General features: G+C 44.3%; 1 protein-coding gene across 1 annotated transcript in view; it reads left to right on the top strand.

Moving 5' to 3' along the window:
- Positions 1-436: 436 nt before the first annotated feature.
- GLRX2 (glutaredoxin 2) overlaps positions 437-19,852 on the top strand; it is a 183,418-nt gene continuing 164,002 nt past the window's right edge. The window contains exon 1 of the mRNA XM_081914970.1: positions 437-443. The gene's annotated coding sequence lies outside the window, so the exon portion shown is untranslated. The remainder of the gene's footprint in view (positions 444-19,852) is intronic.

Genomic DNA, 19,852 nt, shown 5'->3' on the forward strand with positions numbered 1-19,852 from the left:
AACCCCAGAGTCGGCCATGACTGGACCTAACAGTCAGGGGTCCCTTTACCTTTACCTTTTTTATAAGGTAATGTAACACAATGGAAGCCAGAAGTGGGCTAGATTGAAATATTCGTTTATTCATACTAATGAGAAAGAGTGTGTGGTAAAAAATAGCTAACTGGTTTTTCTGTAAGGTTATTCACAGTTGTTACTTTTGTGGTTTAAGAGCCAATTCTAAGATTCAGGAGGGCACTTGGTATAATCTGCATGATACTATACCACAGGGTGGGGTAGGGTAGGGACTGCTCTTGAGGTAGTAGCCCTACTTCAAAATCTCCTTACATGTGGACAACATATATAGCAAAGACTTTCTCCAGTACTTTTAAATTTCCACATAGGACTAGCTCCAGATTTGAGGAAGCCCTGGGAAAATGTCCTTTGGTGGTCCTCTTCTGCTGCTGGTGGGCTCTGACAGACAAACCTGAAGGGAGTTATAGTGGGCAGTAACACTGTTCCAAGGTGTGCTATTTTAATTTCCCACAATGTCCCAGAGTGGTGTTATCTTGGGAGCACTTCGTGGCATTAAAATAGACTCTAGACCTTCTGGGAGATCACATGAAAGTGATGTGGGGGGGGGAGAGATAGAGGCAAAAGCAAGCAGAACAATAACAACAACAACAACAACAACAACAACAACAACAACAACAACAATAATAATAATAATAATAATTTATTATTTATACCCCGCCCATCTGGCTGGGCCTCCCCAGCCACTCTGGGCGGCTTCCATCCCACAGTCAGGGATGTGGTTCTTACTTTTGTACAGTAGACATTCCAGTCAGAGGATTCTATGCACAGCACACCTCTCCACCCTTCACCCTGGAAGTAAAAAGCATTACCATAGTTCAAGACACACTCCATTCAGGCCAAACCACCTGAGAAGGACATGGAGAAGGGCTGGTGTCGCTTGGGGTGAGACAGTCCTGAGAAGTCTGGAGGGCTGGATTCAGCACTCAAGTTTCCCATCCCTGTTGTTGTTGTTGCTGCTGATGATGATGACAACAACAACAACAACAACAACAACAACAACACAGCAACTTCTCCTAAAGGAACCTATGGCAGTAAAAAACAAAGTCAGTAAACCAACACAATGAAAAACAAAAACGTATGTTAAATAGTTAGGGTGCCTCCCTATGATCACTGTTTTGCAAGAGGAATTCAGACACATACCAAAACTTTGGGTTTGCAACAATTTAAGTGGTTTGTAGTACATTGTTGCACTAGCACAATGAATCCACTTTAGAAATTGAACGTTTTGAAGCTTGGAAAGTGAGGAGGAAATGCATTTAAAAAGTGTGGGATGAAAGAATAACTAATAGGACAAGCAAATCAGCATAAATGAAGGATTAATTCTCGTTGTCATAGAACCACTGGTGGAGGAAGAGGGGGTGGCGGGAGCACACCGCCCCCTGGCACCACGATCCCGGTGGGGTGTCGTCACGGCAGCCCTCCCAGCTGGGCACCACGCCCCTGCAGGCAGCACGCCACGCCCTCGGGACACACACCAGAAACACCCCCGTCTGCTCTCCACCCCCAATGCTAGAGCATGGAGCTCCGCCACTGCATAGAACAGTGCCACTTACAAATCGAAATGAATGCTCCATAAAGATTGGCTATAATCTAACCTCTACATGAGCTTTGTGCCAGCAAATCAGGAAGAATGCTCAATAAACTAGCTGCCTGGAGAAATATTTAAAATTATGCATTTATATCTAATCTTTGCAGAACACATGTACTGAGAAATTCTGTACCAACCATGCCATTTCTTTGTATGTGAGAGGAAAGTTTGGTTCCATCATCCTTTTAGTTCTCACCCTTTTTTTAAAAAAAAATGCATTACTTTTATGTTCTATTATTTTTAATCTTTTATAATAAGTACAAAGAGAAAGAAACACACAGAACTTACAAGCCAATAAAATGTTTTAAAAACATGGTTTGAATAAGCTAACAGATGTGAACTTCATCTCATCCCTTTGAGTTCCCTGTAAAGATCACCAGGATTGATTTTTCACAGCTGCAAAGCTTATAAATAAAGTCAACAAAACCTGAACCCAAAACTTAGCCCTCTAAATGAGATAGAATGGGTCAGGAGGCCTGGTGGACTGTTCAGTATTTTCCAGTGAGCAGAGAAAGGTCTCTAAAACTTAGCCCAGCAACAGTGTTAGGTCCAATGCTTATCTTTTCAAATACCCATAATCATGGAGGCATAGAATTGTAGAGTTGGAAGGGATACCTTCCAACTTCCTGCAATGCAGGAATCTCAACTAGATCATACATGACAGATGGCCATCCAGCCTGTGCTTAAAAACCTCTAAGGATATAGAGTCCACTACTTCTCAAGGGAGTGGGACGTGGGTGGCACTGTAGGTTAAACCACAGAGCCCAGGACTTGCCGATCAGAAGGTCGGCGGTTCAAATCCCCGTGATGGGGTGAGCTCCCATTGCTCGGTCCCTGCTCCTACCAACCTAGCAGTTCGAAAGCACGTCAAAGTACAAGTACAAGTAGATAAATAGGTACCGCTCTGGCAGGAAGGTAAACGCCGTTTCTGTGCGCTGCTCTGGTTCGCCATAAGCGGTTTAGTTATGCTGGCCACATGACCCAGAAGCTATACGCCGGCTCTCTCAGCCAATAAATGAGATGAGCGCCGCAACCCCAGAGTCGGTCACAACTGGACCTAATGGTCAGGGGCCCCTTTACCTTTTACTTCTCAAGGGAATATTCAGAAGTTCTTTTTACTCATTGAACTAAATTTATCAACAGTATATGAATCAACTCTTGGTTTCTGAAATATGGCTCAACGTATATCAATCAAATCTGGGACTTTGAAGCTCCCCTCCTCCATCTTTATAATATATATAAAAAACTTCTCCTCCTCCTTGATGGCCGGTTTACACTGCCATTATTTTAGACAAGAGGGTTTTAACAAACCAGGATTTCAAAAATGGCCATCTTTTGGATAAGGAAACATGGAAAATAATGGCACGTCCTCATTTGTTCCTCTGCAAATGGACTGTTGGCCCAATATTGAAATGCATTTGTTGACAGGAGCAGAAAGTCTCCTTTTTTCCTGCCATAATACTGGCAGGATGCCAGTAACAGATCTGTAGTCACACACCTCAGTTAGACATGTACTCTGTTCCATGACCATTTTCACATTTCTCCCAATAACAAATTGTTTCTTTTCCTTCCCTCGAGACGTGAATAGATCTATGAAGGTAAGTTAAATGTTTTATAATTGGGTGAAATGGGTTAGATTTACTTGAATGCAATAATTGTTCAATTAGTGCCTTGATTGGGTATTTGAACCAAGCTCACAAATGATGAATAGGGAAAGATTAAGGCAAAATGGCTGAGAAAGAGCAACATACAACAGGTGCAAGCATTTCCACCATATGCCAGATTTGCACATGCATACCCCAACATCTTTCTATGGTTACAGGCCACAGTTCAGCTTCAGTGCAAGGCTCTACTTCTAGCAGGTCAAGTCAGGCTTCAATTGTTTGTGACCAAAAGCCTTTGAAAAAATTCAAACAGGTCCACCAGGTACACCAATTTGTATTTGCATACACAGATACTGAAAAGAATACGATGGATTGTATCCATACTTGTTCGTCTTACTCAGATTAAGCTCATTGAAAACAATGTACATGACTAACTGAGGACCACTAATTCCCCTGAGTCTACTCTAAACAGAACTAAGTTGGATACAACCCTCCGATTTGTCTGTCTTCTTGGTAGTTGTAACTTGCTTTGGGTTGCCCTGGGCAAGTGACTAACAAATTTAGTAAAACAGAATAATGCTGATGATAATTTGAGCCATCATACAGTGAGTTTCCCCATCTTCTGCCCCACTCCACATCACCAGCAAGTGGCAAAGATCAGAAAGTTCATCAAAAAAGACTGGATTCACAGGGTTAACCTTTGGTAAAGGTTAAACCTGGAAGAGAAAACCTTTGAACAATGGTGCAGACTAGGCCAGGGGTCAGCAACCTAAGGCCCATGGCCCATGAGGACCATTTAACTGGCCACCCCCGAACCGAGCCGCTCGCTAGCTGAGTCCCCATGCACTGCATTAAACCGGCACAGTGTGGTGTGAGGACTTGCTTCTGCGGCACCGTAAATCACGTCTGTGCAGATGCCAGAAATTGCGGGCGCATGCACGATCTGGCCCACAGAGGGATCTCTGCTGGAGTGAACCAGCCCAGGCAAGGTAAACCTTGCCGACCCCTGGACTAGGCCAAACCAGTTTCAGTTGCTGTGTGGCAGGTTTGTGCAATTCAAGTTGCATCCCTGATACTTTGAACAAAGACCGCCCATTGGTGTCCATTGTTTCCCCATCATTAAAGCCTAAGAGCAGAGTCACTTTGCATAACAAGTCTACATCCCTCAGGCAGATCATTTTTGGGGCAGGTCATTTTTGCATCTACAATCACCAGTTCTGCGCCCAGTTATCATGACCGGCAGAAATTTTTATTCCTTTTCTCTCCACCTGGTTACTGTCAGGAGAGGAGTGTACCTTCCAGACACAACTAACTAATCACGGCCAGTGCTCACACATCTGTGGTTAGAGGGCAAGGTGTCCCACTGAGAGACAGGCTTGTCAACTCTCATTTTACAAATCAAGCGTTGATAGAGACTCGCTTCAACAAAGAGGAGATTTCATAAATTTTGCAGTTATAAAGGGGGGGGAAATCAATTCCCCAAACATTTACAGCTCTGAAATTCTGCAGTAGCTGAAATTTGGCTATAATGTGCCACCTAACACCGTCACCTTCGCGTCTCCTTTCTTGCTTTAATCTTGTACCTCAGCGCACAACGGCACATCTTCCAATTTTCCATCAGATTCACAAAGCGGTACCCTGTGAAGTCCATCTATCAGAGTCACAAAGTAGAAAATACAGACATGAACTAACTCAGTTTATAATAATGCAGAACCCTTTCCTTTTGATGTAGCTTTGTTTTGCAGGTCAAGAAAAAATTGCCTTATTATTTGGCAGTCAAGGGAAAATAAAATGATTTCCCACAACTGAAGTGTTTCTCCAGTTAAAATACCATTGGAGGAATAAATAACCTCGCATATCTCTACATTCAAGTGTGCTAGCAGAGTAGTAAAGAATGCCCTCTTTACCTGCCCATATTGGCTCACTTAGCGAAATATTATGAGCAGTTTTGGAGGTGATTAACGGGCCCTGAAGAATCTTGAAGAAGTGATCCCAATCCACAGAAACACCTAGAGAAACTAAGAACCCGGCTAATTTCCACTTCTCAGCACAGCAACATACAGCACCATCACAAGGTGAGTTTCCTTGCTCTCAACACCAACAACCATTGGTGAAGAGCAGCTGGGGCACAGGTTCAGTACTATGAATAAACTAGGCAATCAAGGGAGTAATTCAACAACAACTGCTATGATCACAGCGACTTAAGTGAGGGATCCTGCTGTGGTCTGTATAATAATTGACTGGTTCATTTCACCAGAGGGCAAAACAGAGTGGAGAGAGAAATATTGTGAGAACAATATGAGAATCATAACAACAGAACCTCACTCCGGAAAGCTTACAAGTCCAAAGAAATACTGATGAAAGAAGAATGGCGGATGAAATTGATGGACTATGCAGAACTGGACAAATTAACAGGAAGGATTCGAAACCTGCGGGACCAGAGATTCTTAGAAGACTGGAGTAAATATATGAACTATTTGAAAAGTAATAGTAATGAACAGATTACTCTAGTAGGACTGCAAGAAGTTTTGTAAGGAAAACTATTTGAAATATTGCAAGAAAGACTATGAGGAGAACTATTAGTTAATGATAATTAAGAGTAATAGAGAAATTAAGAAATGTCGCATAAGTGATAAAGAACGGAAAATCATCAGAGGTGTTGACAGAAGTCTAAAACATTTATGTTATATGATTGTTGGAAATGATATGTTTTTAAAAAAACAATAAAAATGTATATATATATAAAAGGAAAGCTTACAAGTCCATACCCTCCAACATTTCTCCAGCAAAAATAGGGACAGCCTAAGGAAAAGTGGGACATTCTGTCATCAAATCAGAAACTGGGACAGCTTCTGTAAATCCAGGTTTGTTCCTGGAAGACAGGGACACATTGAGGGTATGGATTTCAATCAAATGATTCAAAACTCTGGGTGGGTATACTTATACGTTGAATGTGGTGATTCAAATGTCTTGCACAGTATTTTCTGGGGGGTTTTGAAGGAAATCCTAATTTATCCAAGGGTACTTCCCATGTAAGCAGCTCAGGCTGACCCAGGCGGCAACACGTTTACGAAAGCAAGCTGTGCTTGTTATTCCGTACAGCAGGCATCCCCAAACCTGGCCCTCCAGATGTTTTGGGACTACAACTCCCATCATCCCTGACCACTGGTCCTGTTAGCCAGGGATGATGGGAGTTGTAGTCCCAAAACATCTGTAGGGCTGAGTTTGGGAATGCCTGCCTTACAGCATTGGCAGACCCATGCCAAGGGCTTCATGACCCGAGTTATGCACAGGGAGGGGCATGAAATGTTGAGATAGGAAAGTGGGGTGTCAGTTAAAGGGAGACTGTTGGACCAGGGACTGCAAGAAAACAAAGCCTTAGAGAGGAGAGGAGGGAAGCAGCAGAGTGAGGATGCTGAAGAGAGGGACCCAAGGAAGGAGGGAAAGAAGGGAAGGGAAGGTGATGTGAATTTTGATCATAACTATGGCGTCCAGCTTAAGATGGCTTCTAAAGGGGCTTAGAAAGATTTGTGGCGTATAAGATGGGCAGTGGCACAGGCACAGGTCATATGGCTTTATTAGCTCCGGGATCAGAGAGGCCTGTGAATGCCAGCTGCCAGGAATGAGAAGCAGAAGAGTTCTCATAAGCATCTGATTGGACATGGTTGAAATAGACAGGTGTTTGGTCTGATTCATAAGGGGGCAGGTGTCTCTTGCATTCTTACTGCTGATTTCTTACTGCTTTCCTCTTCTAACCAAAGATGAGAAGATTTAAATGGGAGGAAGGAGCCTTCCAACGAAGAATGTATTTTATTGTAGCACAGATGATAAAGATCTGGAAACCAACCCTTATGAAGAACAGCTGAGGGATTTGGGTATGTTTAACCTGGAAAAGGGATGCGGGTGGTGCTGTAGTCTAAACCACAGAGCCTAGGGCTTGGCGATCAGAATGTCGGCGGTTCGAATCCCCGTGACAGGGTGAACTCCCGTTGCTCAGTCCCTGCTCCTGCCCACCTAGCAGTTTGAAAGCACGTCAAGTGCAAGTAGATAAATAGGTACTGTTCTGGCAGGAAGCTACATGGCATTTCTGTGCGCTGCTCTGGTTCGCCAGAAGCGGTTTAGTCATGCTGGCCACATGACCCGAAAGCTGTATGCCAGCTCCCTCGGCCAGTAAAGCGAGATGAGCACCGCAACCCCAGAGTCGTCCACAACTGGACCTAACGGTCAGGGGTCCATTTACCTTTACCTTAACCTAGAAAAGAGGAGACAGAGGTGATAGCCATCTTCAAAAGGATTAATAGCAACAGGTGGTGGGGTGTTTTTTTTTTAAGTATCATGTTTTTCTCAGAAAGGGTAAATCCCAATGAAAGGGAGTAAAATAGTGACTGGCATTTTAATGCCATCAATTTCGTGTGGGTGCCACACACAAAATATATGCACTGGTTCCACAATAAACACCTGTCTAGAAGCATGCTTAGATTCTAGCCAAACCAAATGACAAAAGCTGAAATATAAACAGTTAACAAGTACTTAGGCACTTACCTCCCAGAACAGGTACATTTAGCATCTTGTCTAGAGGCCTCAAAACACTGCATTAATATTAAAGACCTAATTTCAGCATCAATTAAATTTTGGAGTGGGGAAAAGACATATGAGATCCACCAATATCATTTTAATTACAGTTGCAAACACAAGATGACTGCGTTACAACTACAATGCAATTAAAAGTGAGCAGAAGCAAAATGTAATAATGAGAATAATTTAATGGGATGTTCTTAGGTGGTTACAGTGGTCTATAAACCTTGCAGCCTTAGAGTGCTCTCAAAGGGAACAGGGAAAAAAATTAAAATAACCCCCAAGTAAAGACTGCAGGATGAAACCTATAGACTATGGGCGTAGCCAGGATTTAGGGGTGAGCAGGATTTATGGGGGTCAGAACTGAGCTGTCTGCAATGTGATCGGTCAGATAGCGAAGTATTTTTATTTATTTACTTGATTTAGTGGTGGAAGCTGCCCCCCCAGCCCCCTCTGGATTTGCCCATGACAGTACCCAGTGCTTTTTTCTGAGGGGGGGGGGACGCAGGGGTACACACACCCCTAAACATTTTGTGAATCTAACAGGAGAAGAAACTATTTTTTAATTGTTTTTTCTCTAGCACAGTGAATGTAATATGAGATAATGCATGTTCTTTGTACGTTTGTCCATTTACTGTATTTATTTCCCCCGATTTGAACAATAAAATGGCGATTTTCTTGAGTCAAAATGAAAGTACCCCTAAACATTTTTTTAGGGAAAAAAAGCACTGACAGTACCCATTTTGTTTGTATATGTTATTAACATATAATGTTTACAAATGGCTGAAATGACCCCATGGAAAATAGCCAAATAGATTTCTCAACTAAATAACTTGTGGAGGCACCTGATCCTGTGACATTTAAAATTAATATGTCTGAAATGTGTGCGTATGCCTCCATTTTGTTATCTCTGGGTGAGTGCTTGATAATTATGTATTTTTATTGTTTGAGCTACTGTCAGCTGCTGGGATAATTGAAGGGGCCAATAATGGCATTGACTGAGAGTGCCATTCCAGCTTCAACTGGTGTGTTCTTTCCTGGGATGGAGGCCTGGCCATAATTGGGCATAATCATTCATTTACAATCAATCCTTCTCACTTTTCAAGTTCACATCTAGAACTGGAACAAGAGAAGTTTTTAGGATTTTGAAAAACCTAAAGCTAGGATAATGGAAACAGTCAGAATTTAACAGCCATGCCCATCTCTCGCCAAATCAATGCAAATGCATCCCCTATACCAGAGCTAAAAAGGTAAAGGGACCCCTGACCATTAGGACCAGTCGTGACCGACTCTGGGGTTGTGGCGCTCATCTCGCTTTATTGGCCAAGGGAGCCAGCGTACAGCTTCCGGGTCATGATTAAGCCGCTTCTGGTGAAACAGAGCAGCACACGGAAACGCCGTTTACCTTCCCGCAGGAGCAGTACCTATTTATCTACTTGCACTTTGACATGCTTTCGAACTGCTAGGTTGGCAGGGGCAGGGACCGAGCAACGGGAGCTTACCCCGTCGCGGGGATTTGAACCGCTGACCTTCTGATCAGCAAGTCCTAGGCTCTGTGGTTTAACCCACAGCTCCACCCGCATCCCTTATACCAGGGTTACTTGCATATTATTTCAGACATTTATTTAAAAGGTGAGTGTGTGAAAGCCAAGGTAAGATACTGGCAATTATAACCTCATATAGACAATGTCAGTTCCTGCCTATTATACTTCACTCTTTTCCAATGGAAAAAAACAAGCAGTGGGAAAATAGGGAAGGGGAATAAAGATTAGAAAGTAAACTAATAAAGTTTAGAAAGTACTCTTACCAAATTTTGAGATTTTAAATAGCATTCTTCTTAAATTCTCAAAGCACTTCATATTACTGCAGTAACCCTTACAAAAACTGCACAGTAGTTTACTGTATTATTGTTGTGCTGCAGGACATGGGAAGCATAGGAACAGTGGCTTGACTAAGATTGAGGTATAAATTCATGCAACGTCAAGCATTTATACCAGAGACTTATAGCTTAGGCTCTTAGCAACAATACACTGCTGATTACCAGGGTTGGAGACACATTAAGGTTGCAATTCTACAGCCAATTCTCCCTGGGTGCAAGCCCAATGGAACTCAATGGGACGTACTTTCACACAGAAATGTTTAAGATTGCAGGCTAAGTTAGTTGAATTTAGACTGCAATCTGGTACATTTCTACACAAAAGTACGTCTCATTGAGTTAGCTGAGCATAGGTCCTATTGAAATCAATCAGGCAAAATAACAATGACTTAAGTCTCATAGATATCAATAGGAATAGAGTGGTACTGACAGGCTGGATGCAACCCAAAACTGCCATGTCCTTGGATTGTGAGATTTCCATATGAATTTTTCCTTCCTTTCAGAACTGCACCAAACTGAATTGCAACTACTGTACTTCTAATTACGTTTCGAAAGGTTTAAAAAAAAACACACCTGCTTTATTTTTATGAGTTTCTGTTCCCCAACTTTATGATTTTGATAAGAATGCCTATCACATTTAACAATAAGCTTGTTTTTTTAAGTTAGCCGTATGTTTTGTAAAAAGAAAAGAAAAAACATTACACAGTTCAGTTTATTAGTCCTGAATGGATGGAAAAAAGAAAGTTTTTTAAAGTGCACTTTCATTTTAACTTGTTTCCCAGGATACTGGTTTGCTTGGAGTTAGCCTTGCACTTACAAGGAAAAATGTCTTTTAGAACACATAAAGTTGAAAGACTGAGAGTAAAGTTGGTTTTGACCCGTCTACATTTTGAAATAATAAAAAAATCAAAACATATCATTCTCTCAGAAGGTCATATATTGCTTGAAGGCCAGCCAGCTCACAAACATAGCATCAGAACCGCTTTTGTTTTACAAATCTGTGCTTCGTTCACACCCACCCCGTAAAAAGAAGGAAGGATGGAAGGAAAGTTATGCCATTGTAATGTTTAGATTAAAAGGCAGGTGAACAGATAGGGAATATTGAAACACTTCTCTGTAAACAAAACAGCATTCGACTATTATTCTCCTGTACTAGTACTGCAAAGGGGCAGAACTGTGTTCACTCAGAAAAACACTACAAAATAGCAGACTTATACCATATGAATTCTGAGCACTGTGGTTTTTTAAGGGTTGAGGTGAGGTGTAGCTCTTGTTAGGGGTAAACAGCAGTGCCCATAATTTTTGGGTAGAAAAAGAATGGGATTCAAATGGCTTTGGATGCATTGTGCGTACACAGCCTTATTCCCATCACAGCACATGGCAGGCAGCACAATAATATTGTGTTTTAGAGGCTAGGCAGGTGAAGTGGTCTCCTCAGACATTTCTCCTGTGCCCTTCAGCCATTTCACCTTGTGTTGAAAGGCAGAGAGACGTTGAGTGCCACAAAGCCTGCCCTTAATCCCCTAAAACACCCTTCCGTTCTCAGACAGAAACCACAGTCCCCTTGTCAATGCTGCAGTAAGATTCAGCAGTCAGCCTAGCATGTTGAAGAGTGGGCGCCATCTTGCCCTTTGCCTCAAGAAGTAAAATGTCTTGGGATGGCCTTGCAATGTGTCCCAAGCCTGCTATACAAAGCCTTCTGGATGTATAGCCATAGGGTAATCATTCCCTTAGTCCCACTTTTTTATACAAGTTCAGATATATGTGCTTCTTTCATTTTTATATTCCAGCGTCCATGGAACTCCCTGCCACCATAACTCAAGTGATTCTTCATGTGACTGTCAGCCATTCCCTTGGGATGTTTTTAAAAACCTTCTTTAAGCTTAGACATGAGATGGATGCCAACACTGGAGACAGAATAAACTATTAACTAAGATTGTTTATTAAAGGGACATTTTGTACATAAGTGAATACTGGTAATTATTTTTGGGTCTTCATTTTTTTCGTAAAAACTCAGGAGATGTTTCAGCTGCTGCTAAAAGGCTTTTACCTCAGTCCAAATTTTCCAAATTTCCACCCCAGCCACATTCCTTCACAATCTGCCTCTGATCCCAGAACTCGTCCAGTTTTACTTCTGATTGCTTGGACAAATTAACCAATTTTAAAAACCCATAATGTAACCTTCTGTTAAGCGCTGCTTCTTAGCCCAACACAGTCACTGGTTCTTGTAATTCACTGGCAGAATATTGTTAACACACCAGGGAAGGGTAGTTTAATATTGAGGTCTCAGCTGTCTGTTTTCACCTCATCTTTCTCTCGATCTGTGCCTCATACTTCCGTCTAGGGGTGGGTGGGTAGGTGTGTGTGAGAGAGAGACTTTGAGAGGGGGGAATCACTGCATTAAGATCTCCCTTTGACTAATGCATGTATAGTGCTAACCTAAACATGTCTACTCAGAAGAAGCAAGTCCCACACAGTGAACACTGAATGCTTGCAGTGAAAAAGTAAAATAACAATTCTGCGCCTTATTTGAAGACCCAGTTCTTGTCGCAGGACTAGAGTACGTTTCTGAGCACAATTCAAAGTGTTGGTGCTGACCTTTAAAGCCCTAAACGGCCTTGGTCCAGTATATCTGAAGGAGCGTCTCCACCCCCATCGTTCTGCCCGGACACTGAGGTCCAGCGCCAAAGGCCTTCTGGCAGTTCCCTCACTGCAAGAAGCCACGGTTACAGGGCAACAAAGAGAGGGCCTTCTCGGTAGTGGCACCCACCCTGTGGAACGCCCTCCCACCAGAACAACAACTACCAGACTTTTAGAAGACACCTGAAGGCAGCCCTGTTTAGGGAAGCTTTTAATGTCTGATGCATTACTGCATTTTAATATTTTGTTGGAAGCAGCCCAGAGTGGCTGGGGAAGCCCAGCCAGATGGGTGGGGTATAAATAATAAATTATTATTATTATTATTATTATTATTATTAAACACATATAACGGTGGGAGCACTTTGATACTTTTTCTATTTGGGGTTGGATTCAATCACATACCGACAAATTCTGATAGCACAATTTAAGGTCAATTTGGCATTGTGCAACAAACCCACTTCCAGAAATGTTCCCAGGCAGTTTTGCAATAAGGAAAAATGCAATGGAGAGTGCAGACCAGCAATTATTTGATGCGATGCTGTGTAAACTCTCCACAAAGAAATCAGTGTGAATGCTTAGCAGATAGCCCGACAAACTTTGTGCAACGAAATCAAGGTGAACGCTTAACAAACGGGTCATCTGGAAGCAACCAGGTTCTCTATTAACCTCTCTTAGGAGAGTGGGACAGAGATGCAGGACAGAAGATGCAGCTGAATTTTCTACAGGGAAGGTGCTTGAAGGAGGAGTGCCACACAAGATTGACACACCCTCTTCGTTGGAGTGGAAGGGCTGCAACATCTCCCTGCTTCTAACCATACATCTAATTAGGTGTTTTTTTTTTAATAAAAAATGCTGTAAAGTCCCATCTGAAGTCTGCAGATATGTGTAAATAACACTTTATACCACACAAACTCCACCTCTGTTCTAAGGAAGCCATTCCCAAGATACTTGATGGGAACCGCAGGAACCTCTCACGCTTAAGAAATTTGTGGTGTTCCTAAAGATGTGTTCAAGAAACGTAGCAGTTTTCCTTTGCTTTTAGTAAATTCTAGAGTTTTAAAAAAAATGTGGGAAAAGGAAGACATTTCAGAAGAAGAAAAATAAGAGAGAGATCTTTAGCCAAATATGCTTTCTAGCAGTTTGAACTAGCAGTTTAAAGCAGGATGTTCTGGGAATGGAATGACCTTAAAAATCAATTTTACTTAAGTAAGCCAGCATTAGCTAGGGGCTAATTTTTCTATTCAGGTTAGCATGAAGGCCAGACCTTAGACTGACAAAAATTAAACCCCAGGTGAGATAATCGAAACCTCAAGGACCAGTCTTTATAGGTCAGCTAAGGATAATATTGGAATGCCAACAAAATGCTGTTTACATTAAGATGAGAACAAAGTTGTCAGAAGTAGCCCACTGAGATTATTAACTCTTGTTCTGATGAATTAAGGAGATGTTGCCAATGGAAAGTAAGTACATATTCAAGGAAATGGTTGGCTGCAAGGTACTATTGCTCTGACTGTGACAAATATTCTACCCACATTATCATGAACTAGTCTGAGTCAGTGAAACAGATGAGCAGGGTTAAGAAGGGAAATTACATATGAGCCTCCTGTGCATTTTGGTGCTCCTGGAAGAATTCCACTGTATGGGCTATTATCAAAGATGCATACATTCTTCATTAATTGTTCACTAATGAATTATGAACCTGCTTGGCTCAACAAGGTTGCTGGATTTTTACACTCAAATTGTTGCACATTGTTCATGGATAAATCAGGTATGGGAATAAACTTCATGGAAAAATCAAGAAATAATACATCTTTCCTTTCTTCCTATAAAAATGATGAGAGCAAAGATGATCATTTTCATAGTGAGACAGCAAATATGACCATTTTTCTTGATTTGCCCATGAACAATATTCTCTGACGTGATTTGCCCATGAACAATATGTGACAGCTTTGAGAGCAGAGACAGTAAACTTTTTGAGCTAAGCAGGTCTGGGTTTAGTCCAGGGGTCAGCAAACTTTTTCAGCAGGGAGCCGGTCCACTGTACCTCAGACCTTGGGGAGGGGGGCGGACTATATTTTTTTGGGGGGGAGAAATGAACAAATTCCTATGCCCCATAAATATTTTTTTTGGGGGGGGGGAATAATATTTATTAAAATTTCAAAGAAATTACAAAAATAGAAAAAAGAAAAGAAAAAATAAGAAAAAGGACAAAAAATACAAAATACAGAAAAATAAAAACAGTTAAAAACAAATCAGTCTTTCCATCTCTTATCTTTCATTTACTTATTTCCCTGACCTCCTCTCGCCTCCCTTTTTTGTATTCTAGTTCAGTAGTTGTTTCAGCAAATCCTTACCCTTTTTGCTTTTATCTTAATATTTTATCTTAATATATTGTAACTTTACATTTTCACCTGTTATCAATTCCTCTTTACTTAATCCTTTATATCTTTTCTGCTAAAACCACATAGTTTAATTCCAACATCTTTCTAACATTCCTTAATTTTACAATATTTCTGTAGGTAGACTTTAAATTTCTTCCACTCTTCTTCCACCGACTCTTCTCCTTGGTCTCGGATTTCTGCCAGTCATCTCAGCCAGTTCCATATAGTCCATCACCTTCATCTGCCATTCTTCCCGGGTGGGTAGATCTTGTGTTTTCCAGTACTTTGCGATAAGTATTCTTGCTGCTGTCGCCTATGCCCCACAAATAACCCAGAGATGCATTTTCAATAAAAGGGCACATTCTACTCATGTAAAAACACACTGATTCCTGGACTGTCCGCAGGCCAGAATTAGAAGGAGATTGGGCTGGATCCGGCCCCCAGGCCTTAGTTTGCCTATCCATGGTTTAGTCAATGCTGGGATGAGACATCACCTTGGAACCTTGTGTCCGGTGCCTTTCCCATGGGAAAAAAAGATGGGGTATAAAACAAATAAATAAGAGAAATAGCTTGGAGAAGATGATTGTCTAGGACAGAATCTGTAGGATAAAGTTCCGTTCACAGAAAACCTGTCTCAATCTGACCCTTTAATCGTAGAATTAAGCCATATTCATGTGTTTGGTACCTGGGAAAACTAACGGCAAGCTTTGCCCTTATCTCATTGGCCTTGCTGGAAATGATGGGAGCTGGACTCCATTGTCATCAGGAATGCCACAGGTTCCCTATCTCTGCCTTAGGGCACAGTCAGAAGGATTAGAAGCAGTATCAGGGCAATGGTAGCACTTTTAAGGATGAGTTGATCTTTTCCCCACCTAATCCCACCGCCCTCAGCCCTCCGCAGTTTCCCAGTTGTGCCACATAGAATATGGGAGAGAATGAGTGAAAGGTCAAAATGGATTGCAAGGATCGGGTCCCAGTGTGGGAAGACAGCCATAGAAGTGTAGAATTGTAGAGTTGAAAAGGGTCATGTGGTCTAACCAAAGAATCCATGACAGATGGCCATCCGACCTCTGCTTAAAACCTCCAAGGAGTGAGAGTCCACAACCTCCCATATCACTGTTATACAGCTCTTACTGTCAAAAAGTCCTTCCTTATCTCCTTTCTTGTTGATTTGGTTTGTTACCGTAACTTTCTGTAAAGCTGAAATTTAAAGGTCTTCAGAGTTAAAGGGGAAAGAGATTTAATCAGCTGCCACACAGAGGCACCTGTTGCAAAACTGGATGTGGGGTAAACACGGCAGGAATTGGGGAAACAGATGTTTCTCAAAAAGAGAAAATGCAGCTTTCTGTAGTCAAACAGACAATAGAGAAATCCCAGGTGCAGAGATCCAGGACTCCCCATGAAGATTCATGACCAGGGAACTTGTAAAAGGACCTTCTCCATAGCAGGACCTCAATTCTGGAACAAACCTACCCTTCCTTGTTGGAATTTTGACATCAGCTAAAGGATCTGTGAATTGGATTGCTGTTATTTTATGAATATTTAAATTCTGTATTTGTTTTCATCATCAATGTAATTTTGTTGCCTATCATTTGCCGTGCATTGTCCTGGGCTCTGTGGCAAGGTGTGTGATTTATAATTATAAATTATTATTACTGGGAGGAGGAGAAAAATCATATTGTGGGTTTGCTTCATTAAAAGGGACACTTTATAAAGGCCCCAGAGCAACATATGGCGTTCTCAATTACTCCTCAACAACTATATTATGCATATTGCAGTTGGACTTCTGCAACACTATTCTGTTCACAAGCGATTTTCCTTGAGGAAGTTCAAAACTGCATTCCACAAGTACACAAAATTTTCCTTATGAACAAAAGGATATATGCATGAACTATTTCTTAGAGCGGAATCAGGTGGGGGGGAATTAAAGAGGGATACCTGCAATGTATTGAGGAGCTATCAAAAAGATTTTCCTTCCCCTATTTAATATCACTGTTAACAAATTACACATCTATATTCTGTTCTTTGCTAGATAAAAGGAGGGGGAATATCCAAATGCAATCCCTAGAATCAACCAGCTTAGCAAAAGACCACTGTGCCATGCCAATGAGATTTAGGAGGCTTAGATCGGCTTTTCAAAAATAATCCTGTGCATGTTAAAATTCTGTATCACAGAGCTCGGTCGATGCCGACTTCTGTTGAAACCTTCAGCCCCACTATAGACAAAGTTCATTGGAATCTGTCCCAGAAAAGAAATGGAAGTTTTTGTAGAGGAGCAAAGCTTTAAACATCTGGTGGCTCCTTAGATGAGAAGGACAGATGATTTTATTAATCTTTGTGGACATAATTCATTTTCTTTGTTTTCATTTATATGCCGCATAGTTGGGGGGAGGGGGGAGGTTTACACAGGTAACTGCAATTTCAGAATTTATATAATGGACTTAAGTAGGGATGGAGAAATTTGATTCAGTATGCATTTAATGCTGAATCGATCAAATTTGCCCTTTCCGAAACAGTATGTGAACCAAAAGACAGCTGGCCTTCAAAACTCGCATCCATCCACATTTTGCAAGGCAGTTTTCTAGCCAGACAATGTTTTGTAAAATGCATATATTAGTGGAAAGTGTGCATAAAAAAGATGATATTAATGGAAAATAACATAGACAAATGCATTATATTAGGGGAAAATGTCTGCATTTAAAAATGCATATAAAAATGTTTGTTGGGAGAAATTCACACTAAAATTCTGGTGAATTTTCGTGAGGAACTTTGCACGGGGAGGAACTGCAGATCACTGCAAAATTCAGACCACTGAATTTTTGATTGTAAAAAAATAAGAGCATGAGAAAACCAAAATTGGCAGATGGCGCCATTGCCATTATAAGAGAACAAGGGAGGTGTTCATGTTGTTTCCAGCACCTCTTTTTCTATAAAAATAGCACTGAGAAGAACGAATTCTTATGACTACAGAAGTGTCTGTGTCATTGACTGGCTGGATACAGAGGAGTGGGAAACACCACCCCCCCCCCGGGAAAGAAGGCTCAGAGCCAGGGGATTGGTGGTCAGACGATGAAAGAGAAGGGGGAGCAGGCTGAGAGGAGGAGGTGTTGAAAGCTGAAGAGGCAACGGGGTTTAGTGAAGCTGTGGCAGAGATCAGTCTAGATTCAGAAGCCTGAGAGGAGGGGAGCCAAGAGTCAGTGGTGAGGCAGGCTGCTGAAGAATCCAGGGGGTCCCCCCTCCTGCTGTGACCAGCTCCCCTTCCCTCCCAGACACATAGAATTGGGTCTTCCAGTACACACATAGAATTGAAGAGGGTGGAGCAAAGGGAGACAAGCTGAAGAAGTCTTAGGCTGCTGGGGAAGGGATGTGGGGAGGAGCCTTAGAGAGCAGTGGGAAGGCGGTGGTCTTCAGTCCTCACAACTGCCTCATTGGGGCAAGACTTAATGGGAAGAGTTGTTGGGATCACTCAGGGCCAGATTTAGGTTTGATGAGGCCCCAAGCTACTGAAGGTAATGGGGCCCTTTATATGTCCAGCTGTCCTTTGACAACAACCAGTCCATGCAGAACGTAGGCACCCTATACAGTGGTGCCTCGCAAGACGAAATTAATTCGTTCCGCAAGTCTCTTCGTCTTGCGGTTTTTTCGTCTTGCGATGCACGGTTTCCCATAGGAATGCATTGAAAATCAATTAATGCGTTCCTAGGGAAATCGCCTTCAGACCAGGTCCGGGGACAGTCTGTCCCCGGACCTCTTCTGAAGGCTGGGGGGCGCGGGCTTCGCAGCAGCGCTACGAAGCCCGGCGGCTGGGGCAGGCGTTCCCGCCCCCCCCTGCTTCGGAGCAGCGTTCCGAAGCGGGGTGGCTGGGGCAGGTGTTCCCGCCCCCCCCACCCCGCTTCGGAGCAGCGTTCCGAAGCGGGGTGGCTGGGGCAGGTGTTCCCGCCCCCCCGCCCGGCTTCGCAGCAGCGCTACGAAGCCCGCGGCTGGGGCAGGTGTTCCCGCCCCCCCGCCCGGCTTCGCAGCAGCGCTACGAAGCCCGGCGGCTGGGGCAGGTGTTCCCGCCCCCCGCCCGGCTTTGCAGCAGCGCTACGAAGCCCGGCGGCTGGGGCAGGTGTTCCCGCCCCCCCGCCCCGCTTCGGAGCAGCGTTCCGAAGCGGGGTGGCTGGGGCAGGTGTTCCCGCCCCCCCGCCCGGCTTCGCAGCAGCGCTACGAAGCCCGGCGGCTGGGGCAGGTGTTCCCGCCCCCCCGCCCGGCTTCGCAGCAGCGCTACGAAGCCCGGCGGCTGGGGCAGGTGTTCCCGCCCCCCCCGCCCGGCTTCGCAGCAGCGCTACGAAGCCCGGCGGCTGGGGCAGGTGTTCCCGCCCCCCCGCCCGGCTTCGCAGCAGCGCTACGAAGCCCGGCGGCTGGGGCAGGTGTTCCCGCCCCCCCGCCCGGCTTCGCAGCAGCGCTACGAAGCCCGGCGGCTGGGGCAGGTGTTCCCGCCCCCCCGCCCGGCTTCGCAGCAGCGCTACGAAGCCCGGCGGCTGGGGCAGGTGTTCCCGCCCCCCGCCCGGCTTTGCAGCAGCGCTACGAAGCCCGGCGGCTGGGGCAGGTGTTCCCGCCCCCCCACCCCGCTTCGGAGCAGCGTTCCGAAGCGGGGTGGCTGGGGCAGGTGTTCCCGCCCCCCCGCCCGGCTTCGCAGCAGCGCTACGAAGCCCGGCGGCTGGGGCAGGTGTTCCCGCCCCCCGCCCGGCTTCGCAGCAGCGCTACGAAGCCCGGCGGCTGGGGCAGGTGTTCCCGCCCCCCCGCCCGGCTTCGCAGCAGCGCTACGAAGCCCGGCGGCTGGGGCAGGTGTTCCCGCCCCCCCGCCCGGCTTCGCAGCAGCGCTACGAAGCCCGGCGGCTGGGGCAGGTGTTCCCGCCCCCCCCACCCCGCTTCGGAGCAGCGTTCCGAAGCGGGGTGGCTGGGGCAGGTGTTCCCGCCCCCCGCCCGGCTTCGCAGCAGCGCTACGAAGCCCAGCGGCTGGGGCAGGTGTCCGGGATCTCTTTTGAAGCAAGCGGCTGCGGAGAGAAGCGATCTCCCCGCAGCCGCTTGCTTCAAAAGAGGTCCGGGATCTCTTTTGAAGCAAGCGGCTGCGGAG

Source organism: Podarcis melisellensis, assembly GCF_964234715.1.
Source record: "Podarcis melisellensis genome assembly, chromosome: 6".
NCBI lineage: Eukaryota > Metazoa > Chordata > Lepidosauria > Squamata > Lacertidae > Podarcis > Podarcis melisellensis.